We start from the raw sequence: 14482 nt of genomic DNA, 5'->3' as shown, positions 1-14482 counted from the left end.
AACGTTCCAAATGGTGTTATGGAACACCAAATATTTTGCTGACTTTGAATTTGTTAGATTTTGTCCATAAAAATTGCTGCATATTCTGTCTGTTGAAACTTGTCTGTATGCATTTCTCGCTTCATGTATCTCAACTTACGAATGTCAAAAAAATTAATTTTTCTTTATCTATACTTTCTGCAGCAGTGAGAAGTGAGAATCATAAACTAAGGCAATGTCCTATGTAAGCGATAATAAGCGAGCTATCCGAGCTGCATAAGCAGCATGGGATGTCATATGAAGCGGGGATTCGCTTGTTGTGTCCTACGTGAGAGACCACAGTAGAAACACATGGCCTTCATGCCCATGCACCTTCCCTGTACTGCATGGTCAGAGCTTTCTTGCGCATGCGCCTTACTGGCCAGCGCAGCGACTCGCGCAAAAATATCAAAATATTTGATCTCGGACTTTGGCCGCTTCGCTGGAACCTAGGACAGCGCCACACAAACAGCCAGTTTGATATTTCCGCTTCACCCACGCAACTCGCACCTCTTGCATTTAATCGCTCACGTAGGACAGCGGGTAAGTGCTAACACTTTCCTGTTCTTCCCATGGTAAATCTTTAATTGTGTTACGAAGAGTATAAGCAGTGCAGGTTTAAAATAATTTTTATCATGAAGTGTTTGGCTCTACTGCACTCTTGGTCTGTAATACAGGATGGATGGGAAGTAAGTAGGCATTAAATAATCGCTTTGCATTGGAAATATAGGGGTTATAACCATTTCTCAATGCCTACTTCCCACCCAACCTGTAGTTTCAGACTGGTGCCTCCAGCTGATTCTGACCATCTCTCATTTCTGTAATTTGAAGTAGATTTACTCCAAGACCAGTAAAGTGTAGGGCCTATGATGAAGTCCGTAACGTAGGATCAAGCGCTATGATAACACGATGCTTGTTCATGGCTGTCACACACATCATTTGATGGTGATACATCAATGTGGAGTTATAGAGTAGCGGCGGAAGGACCTGCTCAGTGCCACCGCAGCGTTCAGTAATCAACAACGGAAGTTATGGGATTGAACATGGGTCTGCATGGTAAGAAGCCAGAATCTAGTGCCTTAGCTATGGCAGGGCCTCCAACCTTTGTTTCAGATTTACAGATTTTTACGACTTCACTGTCCTCTTTTCTGCTCTTTTCCCGATGTCAGACTCGTTCATCTATCATTTATCTTCCTTTTACAGCCGTTATATCATTGACCTCAGAGAGTGAAATACAACATTAACAAACTTTTCTTCGCCACAGTTGTTGGACTCTGCTAAAAAACATTTTACCAAGCTATTGGTTTTATTAAAATATTTCATAAAAATAAATACACTTATTAACCAAAATATCAATATTTAATGCACAGTGTAGTGCATATTCACTCCTGTTTGTATTTGGAAGGTCCCAGATTCAAATCAGACCATCTGACAGACTTATTCATGGTTTTCTTCAGGCAGCTTCTGGAAACTGTGAAACAGTTGTGTCCTTATGCATTCCTTTCATTCTACTCTGATCACATCAGCTGGTACCTACTCGTGTTGCTGGTGACGGAGATTTTTGCCATTTATCGGGTAACTAATGAATACATGAAATAAGCAGTTTTGCGTAGCTGGCGAGTGGGGATGAGCGACTCTTCACTGCGACTTCGCGTGTTAAATGTTTACAAAGGCCTTGGAATGTGATGGATTGTTTCGAATGATCTAGGCTAACGTTTCTCGACCTATGGTACACGTACCACTGGTGGTATGCGAACTGAGTGAGAAAATCAAAAGATGATATTAACATAAATAAGTTTTCCCTGAACGCGTTTGGTTAGTGGTACATTTAATGTGTTAAATTAGAACTAGTGGTACGCCAGCAAAAAAGGGTGAGAACCCCTGATTGAGGCAATTTTTGAAGCACTTGGAAATTTCTCTTTTTTGCCTGTCACCTTCTGCATTTTATATGGGTTGATGGGGAAAAAAGAGTTTCTGGTTTCTTCTGTCTTTCCACAGTCTGTCCTCAGTTTCTTGCCAGCTCTTTCAGAGTGTCATTGGTTGCAGAAGTAATGAGGTTTCTGATAGGCATGAAAGGAGACTCTGTATTTTACCATAGAAAATGTAACAAGGACCACAGCTTCAGGTTTTTCTCTTTTGTGAAGAGCTGTTTTGAAAGAGCACTTAAGAAGGTACGTTATCTGTGATTAAAAAGTAGGTTTTCTTAATGATAGGATGTCTTCATATCTTTCAGGGTCACTGGAGCAATTTTATTTTTGTATGCCTTGAGCAAAAATTAAAATGGTGTGGTAAAAGATAAATTTTATGATGAGTACGAACGTGCATATTGCGGTTAAACAGGATTTAGGAGCACAATTTGAATCTGGTGCATCTAAAAGAAAAAGAAAAGTTGAGTTAGAATTGAAGATTCTAGAATTAAGTGGGTCACTTCTAAATTTTTTAAAAGGAATTATGTTGCTACTGTAAGTTTCAAAGATTTAAGTGGAAATTAAAGTGAAAGATTTGCATTAATCAGGTGAGGTAATTCTGAAATCTTTAAAATTTTAATACATAAAATCACATATTATTCTTAAGGGACCTGACTGATCCATATTGCCACGGGCATGTGATTGGCTCCAATGTCACTGGACCTGCTGTAACTTTTCTAACCGGAAAACTTTAATTTTACAGCAGGGTTTTCAATTCAACAGCATGTGTGGCACATGTACATAAAACAGCAAATGAGATCAGAACAACGATATTTTTTAAATCCTTCAGATTAAAAAAAGCTTGTAGCAACTGGTGACAAGTTGGTCTGGTTACAGTTTGTCTTGGGGCTGGTTTCGTCCGCGGGCCACCACTTCAACCACGCGAAACGTTTTTTCTAAACCATGTTCAAACGAGAAACAATAAGATTAAAAACTTTTGGTTATTTATACGTATATATGAAGAAAAAAATATTTGTATTTAGATTTGACACAATGTGGTTGAAACATCGCTGATTCAAGTTTATCGTCACGGTGTGTAACACCCAAGAGGAAACGAGACAATTGTTTACTTTTAGCAGTATGGGAGAAGGAAATGTTGATGTAGGCCTAGTGTGTCCAAAAAATATTGAACTGATCTACACTGTAAAATCGTGACATTACATTTCGATGGACACGTATATAAATTCTGCCATTGAAAGCGCAATCTTGGCGCAAGTGCAGTGAACTCCATGTCGTAATTAATTGAATTCAGGACGATAAACGTCAACGGGCAAACAAAGAAATGAATAAATAAGTAAATTTTAAGTAAGCTTATGTACACCAAATGGTAATCAACTCTTTTGCAGTAAACGCATATTGCCGACAATGTCGAGACCTTGGTTTCCATGTTGAAAGCCAGCGTAATTCATTTGTGTAGCGTGTTAGCGCGTTCAGACGTCAGTTTGTACGCGCCATTATCAGCCGGTGACATTGACGTACACAGCATACGAAGTGAACTTCTTACAAATGCGACCAGAAAGTGCTGAGACAAGATTTAGTGTTGAAAATTAATATTTTCTGTGCAGAACTAGTACAAAAATACTTGTAATGAATTATTATCGAGATTGTAAGAGTTAAAGAATATAAGTACGAAGGACTATGGCTGGTGAAACAAACCACTTGTACTGTTCTCTGATGTCCTGTGCTGCAAAACAAAATGGAAGTGTGATGAATAAATGGATCAAATGCCTTCTTGAGAAGAATTGTAGGGCACCCGGTTTCCGGGCCGATATTAAAACCCACTACTTCCAGACCATGAACTATTCGACCGCTATGTTGGGCCCCAGAAGTGAAGGCTCGATACGATACTTGCATATTCTTCTGCATTTTAATCGTATCAGCTGTCGCTATTTTACAGTATAAGTAACAAGTTAGGAAATGTAAGCCAACGCATAGCATAACAATTCTAACGAGTTCGCGCTATTTGGCTTCAGAGTTTCAGTCCGTCAATGCTGACTTTTGGTAGAGGGTACTTGTTCCGTCAAGACATGAGCTTTGATCTTTGCGATTGGTGTCAGGACGTCAAAGTTGTGTTGGGGGGGGGGGGGGGGGCTAATGACCTTAGCGTGGACAGAATGCCTGGAGCCTGTTTGGCTGGATTATGGCGCCAGCGTGGGATCCCCGCGTTGCTGGTGGGTGGAACATTCGTAAGGCCACGTCCACGCTCATAAACTCGTGCAAGTCTTCGCGTAGAATTCCCGTTATTTAAAATAAATAAATAAATAAAATGTGTCAATTCATTTCAGATTTGACGGTGAAGGAAAAGAAAAATATCAATTTCGTCGATTTGGGGGAAACAGGATGGGACGGACAGATGGACGGCAGTGAAGTATCGCAACGTCGCATGGATGTATTTTGTGTCGATATTGGTTTGTTTGAGAACAAAGGTTGCCGAGAGGAAGCTGGGTGCGCCTGAACCTTTCATACAGTACTTATTTTATTAAAGCAATTACCGGCCCCAAAGTGACACATCACAGTATTTCAAGCAGCTGTTCACAGAACAATAGTTTCTCTCATGCCAAGCCCATCGAAACTTCCTCGATTTAATCACGTCTGTACAAAACTAAATTAACGGCCTCTCCGTCACATAATTTCCTCATTGGTTATTTCAGCCATCTCAGGTTCAAAACTAGAAATGTTTGTAATTCAGAACTCCAGCTGACTCAGACTGACGAGTTATTCTTGAGTTCAGTTAAAGATTTTGGTCAGTCGTTCATAGATAAAATTAGCAGCATACTTTGGGAGCGAAATTTATATTTTTCATCTGTCTACCCATCTGCCAATTAAAACTGCCCAAACTACTGGACCGATTTCAGTGAAATTCTGTACGGAATTTCCATATTACATTTTCTGAGCCATTCTGATTTTAGGGTAGGTTGGGTTATTTTAAAAACCGCTTTACGTAAGAGTCTAAATAAATGTTAACGAATTATTTTCAGGTTATTTGACACATTTTCTATTCTAGACTGTTACCACTTTTAAGATACATTTACCTGGCTTCCTGAATTTCGAAAGTCAGTTTACGTTATAGCTTAAATAAATATTTGGGTGTACCCAGCCAAGTGTTCACCTGAGAAAACAGATGGTAACAATTTAGATATCCATAAAAAAACATGTTTTGTCTTTCTATTTGCCAACTGGTTTAAAGAAAATAATACCATAATATTACATAATAATAGCTCTTCACAAAACGTTTCCAGATCCCTGCGACCTCAATTTAGTCTATCGGATGTCCACACGATTCACATCGCATGACTCCAAATTCCCGCAGGTTTAAATACTATATTTAACTGTCACATCGTTTCATTACTGAATTTGTTTTACAAGGGAAATTAGAAATACGCTTTGATTCCCTCAATAAATGATACGAATTTTCTCTCATTTCATACACGTATATTCAACAAAAGAACAAAAGCAACGCGCACTTATTTTAATGTCACCAGAAGCGGAACTATTTGCCCGTTCTTATTACATTGATTTCACCATCGCAGATCCTCCGCTCTGCACTCGTACTGTGTTACTACGCCATCGGAAAAGATTAGATGCAAGAGAAATTCATAAGCAAATTTACTTTCTGTGCCTGAAAGCGTCAGCAGTAGCTATTATTCTAAAGACAATAACGTGAACTTACAGTCGAAAGAAAAGAAAAACACGGTGACTGTGTTGGTGAGCCCGTCTAATGAGTTTTTAACTGAAAGCGAAGGGCATTCATTGTCACATGTTGTCAAGGAATGGTACGTGAGGTGGGAACACAGTGACACCAACTATGATACTGAAACTTTGCATGCAGACGCGTCTCTACAAAATGCCAGAGCTCATTGATGGCTCGGCGAGCAGTACGATTCAAATTACAGATTCTCTGAATAGTCAATAGATATTTAAGCGTTTAAAAAGCCGCTTGTATTATAGAACTACAAGGTTGTGTATGTAAATAATTTATATACAGTCGAAATTAGTACATGAGAGTCAGTGCACATATGAAACAGACGCGAGGTTAACGATGAGGTTCTCAGAGAAATCAGATTTGAGGTTCTCACGACGACAAGGATGTCGATGTTGATCTTCAGGGTACTAACGCCGTGTGGCACATAACTGCCTCCAATTTTGGCCTGAAAATCAAGACAGTATTTTTTCCTACTCGTTGGTAATTACCTACAAGCTCACACGGATTTATCCTGATGATGGAGACATGAAGCACTTCTGAAACGTCTACCTTACTACACAACGAAACATTCCAGGAGACAGCCATCTTCATACCAGTGGCCTTGAGCTAGGGCAGTGTAACACTTCCCTGAACTTAGTTCTTCTGTCTTGGGAATGTCACTTTTATTAATTCCCCGGCAACTTAGCACTTACGTCTTGTAAGCCTAAGTGTCAACACACAGCACTCGGCGATTATTGGGTGTAATTAAATTAACTTCAAGGCTCGTGAAGAAGTGTAAGCTATTTTAATTTTATTTCTTTATAAACCTGTATGAAATGACAGTCAGATAATAACCGAGTTCCAGCATCCACGCGAAAAACAAGGAACTTCTTCAGACTTGTTCCTTTAACTTTAATTGCAGTTATTCTGAATTTATTTTTGGCTCTACTGTCTAGCACGACCTACTCAGACGTCGAATAAAACTGAAGTGTCATGTAAAGAAAATTGTATAAACATTAAATAAAATATTTGATTTCCCTTCTTATTATTTAAACTTACCAACCAAACATAAACCCGTCTGCCTGTATCCATCTGAATATATATATGTTTATATATAATTAACTAATTTTATGGTACAGTTTCTTACTCAAAAATTTAAGTTACCCAGCTGGTCAAGAAATCTCCTGTTTTCATATAACTCAAATTTTAATTACATGGACTACTATTTGGATTATATTCTGATCTAGTTAAATCTAACCTGCTTATATAAAATCCATTTTAATAATAAGTTACCATCCATTCATGCCTGGGTCTCCCAACTAACCTCTTTACTTAATTTGTCGACAAAATTTTGTAAGCATTTATTTCATCATCGTACCCTTAATTTATTCTCTCTTGGTGCTAAGACTTGCTACTTATTTTAACAGAAATAATCAGTCACATTCTGGCAACTGTATTACCGATTAACGAATTTGAAGGCCCTGTAAATCTTTCCATCTTGCTGTGCTGGAAATCACAAGCGATATGAAGTGATTTCATTTCATTGCATAACAACGAATCTAATCACCGCGAAGTGGTTTATGTAATTCATCGAGATATGATATTTCTAGGACAAATAACGATTTCTTTATTTCGATTTAGAATTAATTGTTATTACCACAAAAGTACTAATATGTTAATACAAGGATGATTTTTCAGTTTAGGGAATGTTCTTATTTCTTAAAGAAAAAAAGAGGAATAGAATTGCTACAGAGTCTGCAAAGATCCGTTTCATCTTACAATAAAACACCTATTCAGGTACTTCACGTCCTTGACAACATAAGATAATGTAATTAACATGGACAAGTTCTTTCGCACATTAGACATGTTTTCTTATCATGTTAACCGTGCTAGTCATGTTAGATGGCTAACACTTGAAAAAAAAACTTTTGTCCTGCTCTCATGGTTCAGGAATACTCCAGCAACTGGAACACAGCAAAACCGAACAGATAAAATACATCGTTAGCCAGCTCCAACCGAACAGGCGTTGTTAGCCAGTAAATTGAGGCTTAACCTCGGTCCCTCCTTTTCGTTATATTAAACAACAGCTGTCCTAATTGTAAAGGATAAAAAGTTATTTTGACTTTCTAGAAATAATTGTTTCAAAAAGTAAACTATTAGACGTGGCTATGAACAAAGAACATGAAGTGGATTGTCTTCTGAGACGCTTCGCCATCATCAGGATGATGGAGGTAAGGCGCACACCTGAAACGTCGGCCAATTTCTACTAGATCATACAGCACAACATCCCAGAGACAATCATATTTATATTTATTGCCTTAAGAATATAAAATCTCACCAACAAATAACTTAAATATTTTGAATGCGTAACACCATCATCCATGATATTGGGCGACATTTTTAATAGAAGCCATTAAAATAAAATAATATGATTTTTAAGTACGTTACTTTGACGATCAGAACACGTTCGTAGAAAATAATCTGCTGAAATATACGGCCGCTACTCCAGAGTTCGATAGTTGTCACTGTGATCGATCAAGGTCCTGATCAGAATCCTGTCCCGAAACTTCTCCTGGTTGTGTTCTATCTTATCTAGAAGGCATAAAAATAATAAAAGAAATGCAGCTGACCAAAACGAGTTCGGACCTTCAAAATCAGGTGTTCTAAATGTAGGTCGAACCCGATAATCTGTCATCTTATCCACTGGGAAAACATTACTACAATCTCCGTACTATCACAGAACACAAATACCCAATACAATAGAAGTCCCCAAATTCTGAAAAGCTTCATAAACTTCGTGTTTCGTCCGTAAATCGGGATTCGATTTCCCATAGAACTAGACACAGTGTTACAAAGAGCAGCTAGTTTCTCAAGCCAGCTGTAATTAACGAACTCCTTGGCAAGATATTATTTTTGAAACGTGAAAAGTCTGTTAAGAAATCATACACTTTTATGGAACCACAAGAATGTTTATTGTGTTCACAAGAGCCCGCCACGGTTCAGTGTTTTGGACCAGATGTATCCAGTAGACGTATAATTTTTCTTTTCTCTTGTCTTATCTGTTAATGGATTAACAATATAAATATCAAAGCGACTCTGTCTCTGGCTTGAAAACTTCCGTCAATCGTGTGGAAGGTAAACATTTCAATGCATTGTGGTCATGTGAGAGCTTAACAAACGTTTCAGTAATAAATTTGTGCTACTGTGGTTATAACTGTCTGGGTCCAGTTTTAGATTATTCAAAGTCTGCTTTGCAACAATATTGATTCTACACTGCGGCAGTCGAAATGTACAGTGTAGAGCAGTACTTTCCAAACCTGGGTAAGTTACCCAAAAATTGGTAAAAGTGGTTTTTCTTTGGGTAACGACACACCCATTTCTGTGTGACTTGACTGAAATCCCCGATGGTGTTAATGGTTTTGCAGAACAAGCAGTCAGTGCAAAATGTTATTTGAAGAAATAAAGGACCATTTGGAGTCTTTCTGGTTAACAATTCGTGATGAGCTGGGGAGGCCATGATGCATTTAATGCAGTTTCCGAGCAGGAGGATTTTCCTCTCTTGCCTTCATAAAGAGCACAAAACGAAAATGTTTGCTGAACCCCGAATACGATGAGAGGTGAGCTCTGTCTCCAATTCCTCCCAATTTTTTGGAACTAGTAAATAAGATGGAGCAGTGGCATTGTACTCATTAGCTGGGACCTGAGTGATGAAATATTCATGGTGAATAATTACCAAATTTTTTGTGGCTGCTAAAATGTTTAGAAATGTTTAAAATAAAGACATTGCATCAAATATATTGCTTGCTTCCTAATTTTTACCGATCTATCTTCACTTGTCACATGTTTTCTGTGCAGTTAGTGTTTCACCTACGTACATTGGGTAAAAATGACTTTCTTATAAGCGGTTTTGGGTGATGAAGGAAAACGTTTGGGAAGCAGTGTTGTAGAACCTTAACATTTTCCACTGATTAATTTCATAGTAATGGAAGGCATTGTCCAGCATTATTTCTGATCTTCGTTAACTTTGCAACTAAAAGAGCGGGGAAGTTCCTCTCGCCAAACCCAAGTTTTCTACAGAAAGCGTCTTGAATCTTCAATTTCGTTATATTTGTCTTCAGCCTGAAGATCTCTGAGAGTATATTCCTCCAGAACGTCGGTATCTAAGTAGACCTACAAATCCACAAGGCGTTACTACTGGTGTGACTAGTATTAAAAGCTCCACATATTCCAAAGATCTGCTACCACTGGTAATGAGCTCGTGGTCAATTTAACAATAATACCAGAAAAACAATGTCTTCCTTCCCCACACAGTAATGTGGTCAAAGGTCCCAATGTTGCGCAACAATGGGTTTCCACAGTGGGACCTCCGGTCTCGTTGCTGAGAGAAACGCAACACACATGGCGTGTACCTGCGTGAATAACACCTCAGAAAGTCAATAAACCTCACATATTAAGACGTTAGTTCCTCGCAGTAATTACCATGAGCGGGGAGTGAGAAAATCAGATGGTAAGAAAATTACGTAAGACACGAACATTTACGAACTCACCTTTACCGTCTGCTTGAACTGTGGGAATTGAGCAGACTTGCGAGACATCTATCGAGACAACTCCATGTTTATCGAGCGCCACAAGTCAGTGCAAGCAACGTCGTCAGTAAATTGCGCTAAACCTATGACGTAAGGCCTTCCTTGAACTTTTTGAAACACAAGTAACTTCTCCGAGTATTCTGGAAAGAAACTTCTTATGCTGTTTCGGAAGTAAATTGGAAATGCATGAATGCTCGTGGGACAGGCCACCGCTGATTACCACAAACAGTATAACAATATATTAAAGGTCTTTTTCCTCTCAGAAGCTCGCATTGCCACCATGTTAATGATATTGAAGGTGGAAAATTGTAAGGTACACAGGCAGAATGACTTTGGCGGTATTCGTGTATGGTTTAAAAGTAAGTTAGTTGTTATCACAAACATGACGATACACTGCTCCATATCTCATTACGAAACAAGGCAAGATATTTCCGGGAAACCCTGGTGTGTTCTGTGAACTCCGTGTGAAGTGAGCTTCAGATTCTTGTTCAAGTTGCTGATGTTCCAATTGTAATAAAACCAAACGCAACGAAAGCTCAACAGAAGTCCAAGTCAAAAGAAGTTGATTTGTTTTGGTTTGTTCTGTTAATCAAATGGGTATTAATATTAAAATGTTGTCGTCATTATGTAATAAATTTATTTCATAAACAGCATAAACCAGGGTGAAAGTTTAAGTCCAAATTTCACAACCGAATTGGTGCCTTGGGGTTTATATCTCATATTAAATGTAATTTAACTTCAGTTAATTGCCACCTTTAGTCTGGCAGAAGTTTGCCGATGTTTCAGACGTTCCCGCTGAGCTGAGATAATGACTCTGATGATGTACTATTCTATCTGTTTTGATAATTGTATTTTGTTTGAAGCATAACCAGAATAGAAACCGAGATACTACTTCAAGCAAAATTAAAAAGTTATGAGAAAATTTAACATTTGTACTTGAACGTAATATCAGAACGCGATATTCTGAGATTAAAGTGAGTTTAGTTTTTGAATAAAAGCACAAATGGCTCGATAAGCATAAATTGATGGTATTCGAACCTGGTTGTCTTTTCTCGACATAAGCTTCTTTAAAATGGCGTTACTGAATGCCAGTCTATCCGACGTTTTTTTGGGGTACAGTATTACATATATAGCAGAATGAGGCATTTGGGGAAATGTGCAAAGAAACCGCACTTATGTCACACATTTCACATATGTTCACCTGACTCGAACCTTGAATCAATGCCTGTCTTTCGACGTAACATTCTTTGTTTTTGACCGCCAAGTGCTCAGCGTGAGATACTTGATAAGCTTCTCTTCAGAAAGATAAGAAGCCGCTTTTATGTCAAAGAAAAGGTTATATGGACAGATCCTGCGTTGTAAGAAACACGACGAGTCATAAATGTGGATTTATGTTTACTAAAATACAATTTGGAAAAATTTGAGAAAATTACAAAGGGAGGATCTTCATAATTTATACTCTTCACCAAATAAAATCAAGGAAGATTAGGTGAGCGAGGCATGTGGCGCTAATGGGGTGTACTGAGAAATGCATACAAAATTTTGGTTCTAAATCCTAAGGGAAGAGATTACGTGGAAGATCTAGGCGTCGATGGGAGGGAGATATTAATATGGACCTAGGTAAATGAGGTTGTAGGGTGTGGATTCTATTTATTTGGCTCAGATAGTGACCGAAGGTACTTAACCTTCGTGTTGCATAAAATATACGTAACTTCTTGATTAGCTGAGCTTTCCGAGAACTCTTTCTCAAATGAGTTAGTTAGCATTCACAAAAAGGAAAGTGCACTGCGATTACATTAAGAACATATACGCACGTAAACGAGAAGTACATACCCTCTTAACGCTGCTCTGTCTGACTAACTGACAGGTTAAGAGGTTATTTTGTTACTGAGGGCAGCAATGGCATCTGGATTTTAATTTTGACAAACCAAACAACAGGAATTCATTCAACAGCGCCATCGTAACACACCTCTCTCATATTTAAACTTTAATTTACAATTTTTCAACGTTTAGGTTGTTCTGATTGAAGGCCAAAGAGATCCTTAAAGTCTTGATGGAAACTGATGTCATCAGCTGTCAGAAGTAGCAATCAATTTAAATAATTAGATTGTCTGTAACTTGGGAGAATGTTCTACCGATATATTTTTTGACGCTTGTTAATGAAGTCCATTAGCATGAGCTCAAGGTTTAAACTTGCAACACCGAAATTTAGATAAGACCTTGGCTTTAGAGAGAGTGAGAGCTACGACCGTCTTTATTATTAGTAAACCAGTGACTCCGGTCAATCGGAAACACTTTTAGTAACAATTTCTACAACTTCGAAAATCATGACTACTTTAACTAACTAACTCTAGAATTTTAAGAATTTTGTTCCTTGAACTTTTTAAACTCAGTAAGAAGGGCTTAAGGCAAACGTAATTTGTACTCACGTGAGTCCTTCTTGCCTAGTACCAAAGATATTTCTGATCGCTTGTGTGATATTGTTATTTTGAATGTGCACGCGGCAACTGAGGAGAGAAGTGCTAATATGAAGGACGACTTTTACGAGAATTACGAGTGCTTGTGTACGAACTATTACTTGTATATCACTGGAGAATACTGCCAGGCTATTTCAATGAACCAGTAGAGAAAGAAGTTGTTTTCAGACAGGCAATGGGAAACCAGATTTTACAGGAAATCATCAACGACAATGAAATTAGGGTAGTAACATTTGCCTAGTCAGAATACAAATTTCCATTAAATTGCGTTCATAAATTGTTTATATGGGCTCATTCTGTCTGTAAGCAGATAGATTGGTCATTTCGTAATGCACGAAGTTAAGCCAATAAATGATCTGTTTCGGAATTAGATTTTAAAAATTTAAAGCACGGTTCTAGGTAAAAATGTCTCCTGCTTTGAAATTCAGAAGGTAACTCTGCATATTGTCCCCAGAGTGTGTGTATATGTTTTTATTATGATTTCCGGAATAAACAGGGATAATTTACTAAACGGCACTAAGAAGTTGATGTTTGTAACAGAAACGCATTGTCTTGTTTGCGACAGGAACTGAATTTGCAAAATTTATTTAGGTGAATTTCGTGCTTCAAAGAGTTTAAGCAACATTTTTCATGGTTAGATTAGGAAAGTTCAGAGTTGTTAGATCCATGGAGGAAGACTAAATTGCAGTTGTTGCAGATTCCAAGCCAAGTGAATGAAGATGATCCGAACAATTGATAACATGAAACTTCGAAGGTACTTGCGGGTCCAGTGAGGTGCCAAAGAATGAAAGGCCTAGCCGAAGTGTGCGGGGGGACTGTGTCGTTTTGCTCGCCGACTGTGTTGTGAAACAGGAAGTCCTGCTTAGTGTGTCACAGCATTACAGTACCCCAGTCTGCCTTTAATCGACCATTCCTGTTAAGCTATTACAAGTTAACTGTTCCCTACGTCGTCCAATGGATTCTATACAGCTGTGGGATTTTGTCGTTGTTATTAAAGTGCAACGTAAAATAATGTCAAAATCATATTTATAATTTTAAACACACTCATATTTAATATTAGTTTTACCATGAAGATTAATGTTATCATTAACATATAAAAACAGAACATTTATATCTACATACATCTACATGTATCGTTCAGCTTTTAAGCAATCTATAATTAAAGTTGCAAAAAGTTGTCAAAATTCTTATATAGTAGGCCTGTAATATATATATATATATATATATATATATATATATATATATAATATTCTCTGTCACAGTACCTTACAGCCAGACAGTCACCCATTTATCACATCCATTAAAGAGGAAAACTTCTATTGCATTTAAATCTTCCACTCACCACGAAGCCTTCAAACATACAGTTTCGTGCCATGTCACAGCTTGTTAGTATGAAACCTACAGGGGAAAGATTAGAAAGCATGCAGAATTAGTCGGAAGACCTAAAGGAAAGAGACCACTTGAAGAACCCAGGCATAGACAGTAAGACAATATTAAAATGTGAGGGTGTGGACTGCATTCATGTCACTTTGGGATAGGAACAAATTGTGATTTCTTTTGAACACTGTAATAAATCCTAGGGTTATATAAAAGGAATGAAATTTATTGAGTAGATGAGCAACTGTTAGCGTATCAAGAAACATTTACTCCGTGGAGCTTGTTTAGTTAGTGGCAATTAAATTTAAATGCAATCAATTTCTTTATTTTGACTTGCTGACGTTATGTAATTTTAACAGAGTAAGATTTTGTGGA

This window comes from Zootermopsis nevadensis, unplaced genomic scaffold (assembly GCF_977971745.1).
Source record: "Zootermopsis nevadensis isolate Lab colony 2312 unplaced genomic scaffold, Znev_1.0 Znev_ptg000020l, whole genome shotgun sequence".
NCBI lineage: Eukaryota > Metazoa > Arthropoda > Insecta > Blattodea > Termopsidae > Zootermopsis > Zootermopsis nevadensis.
Note: the sequence above shows the minus strand (reverse complement) of the source record.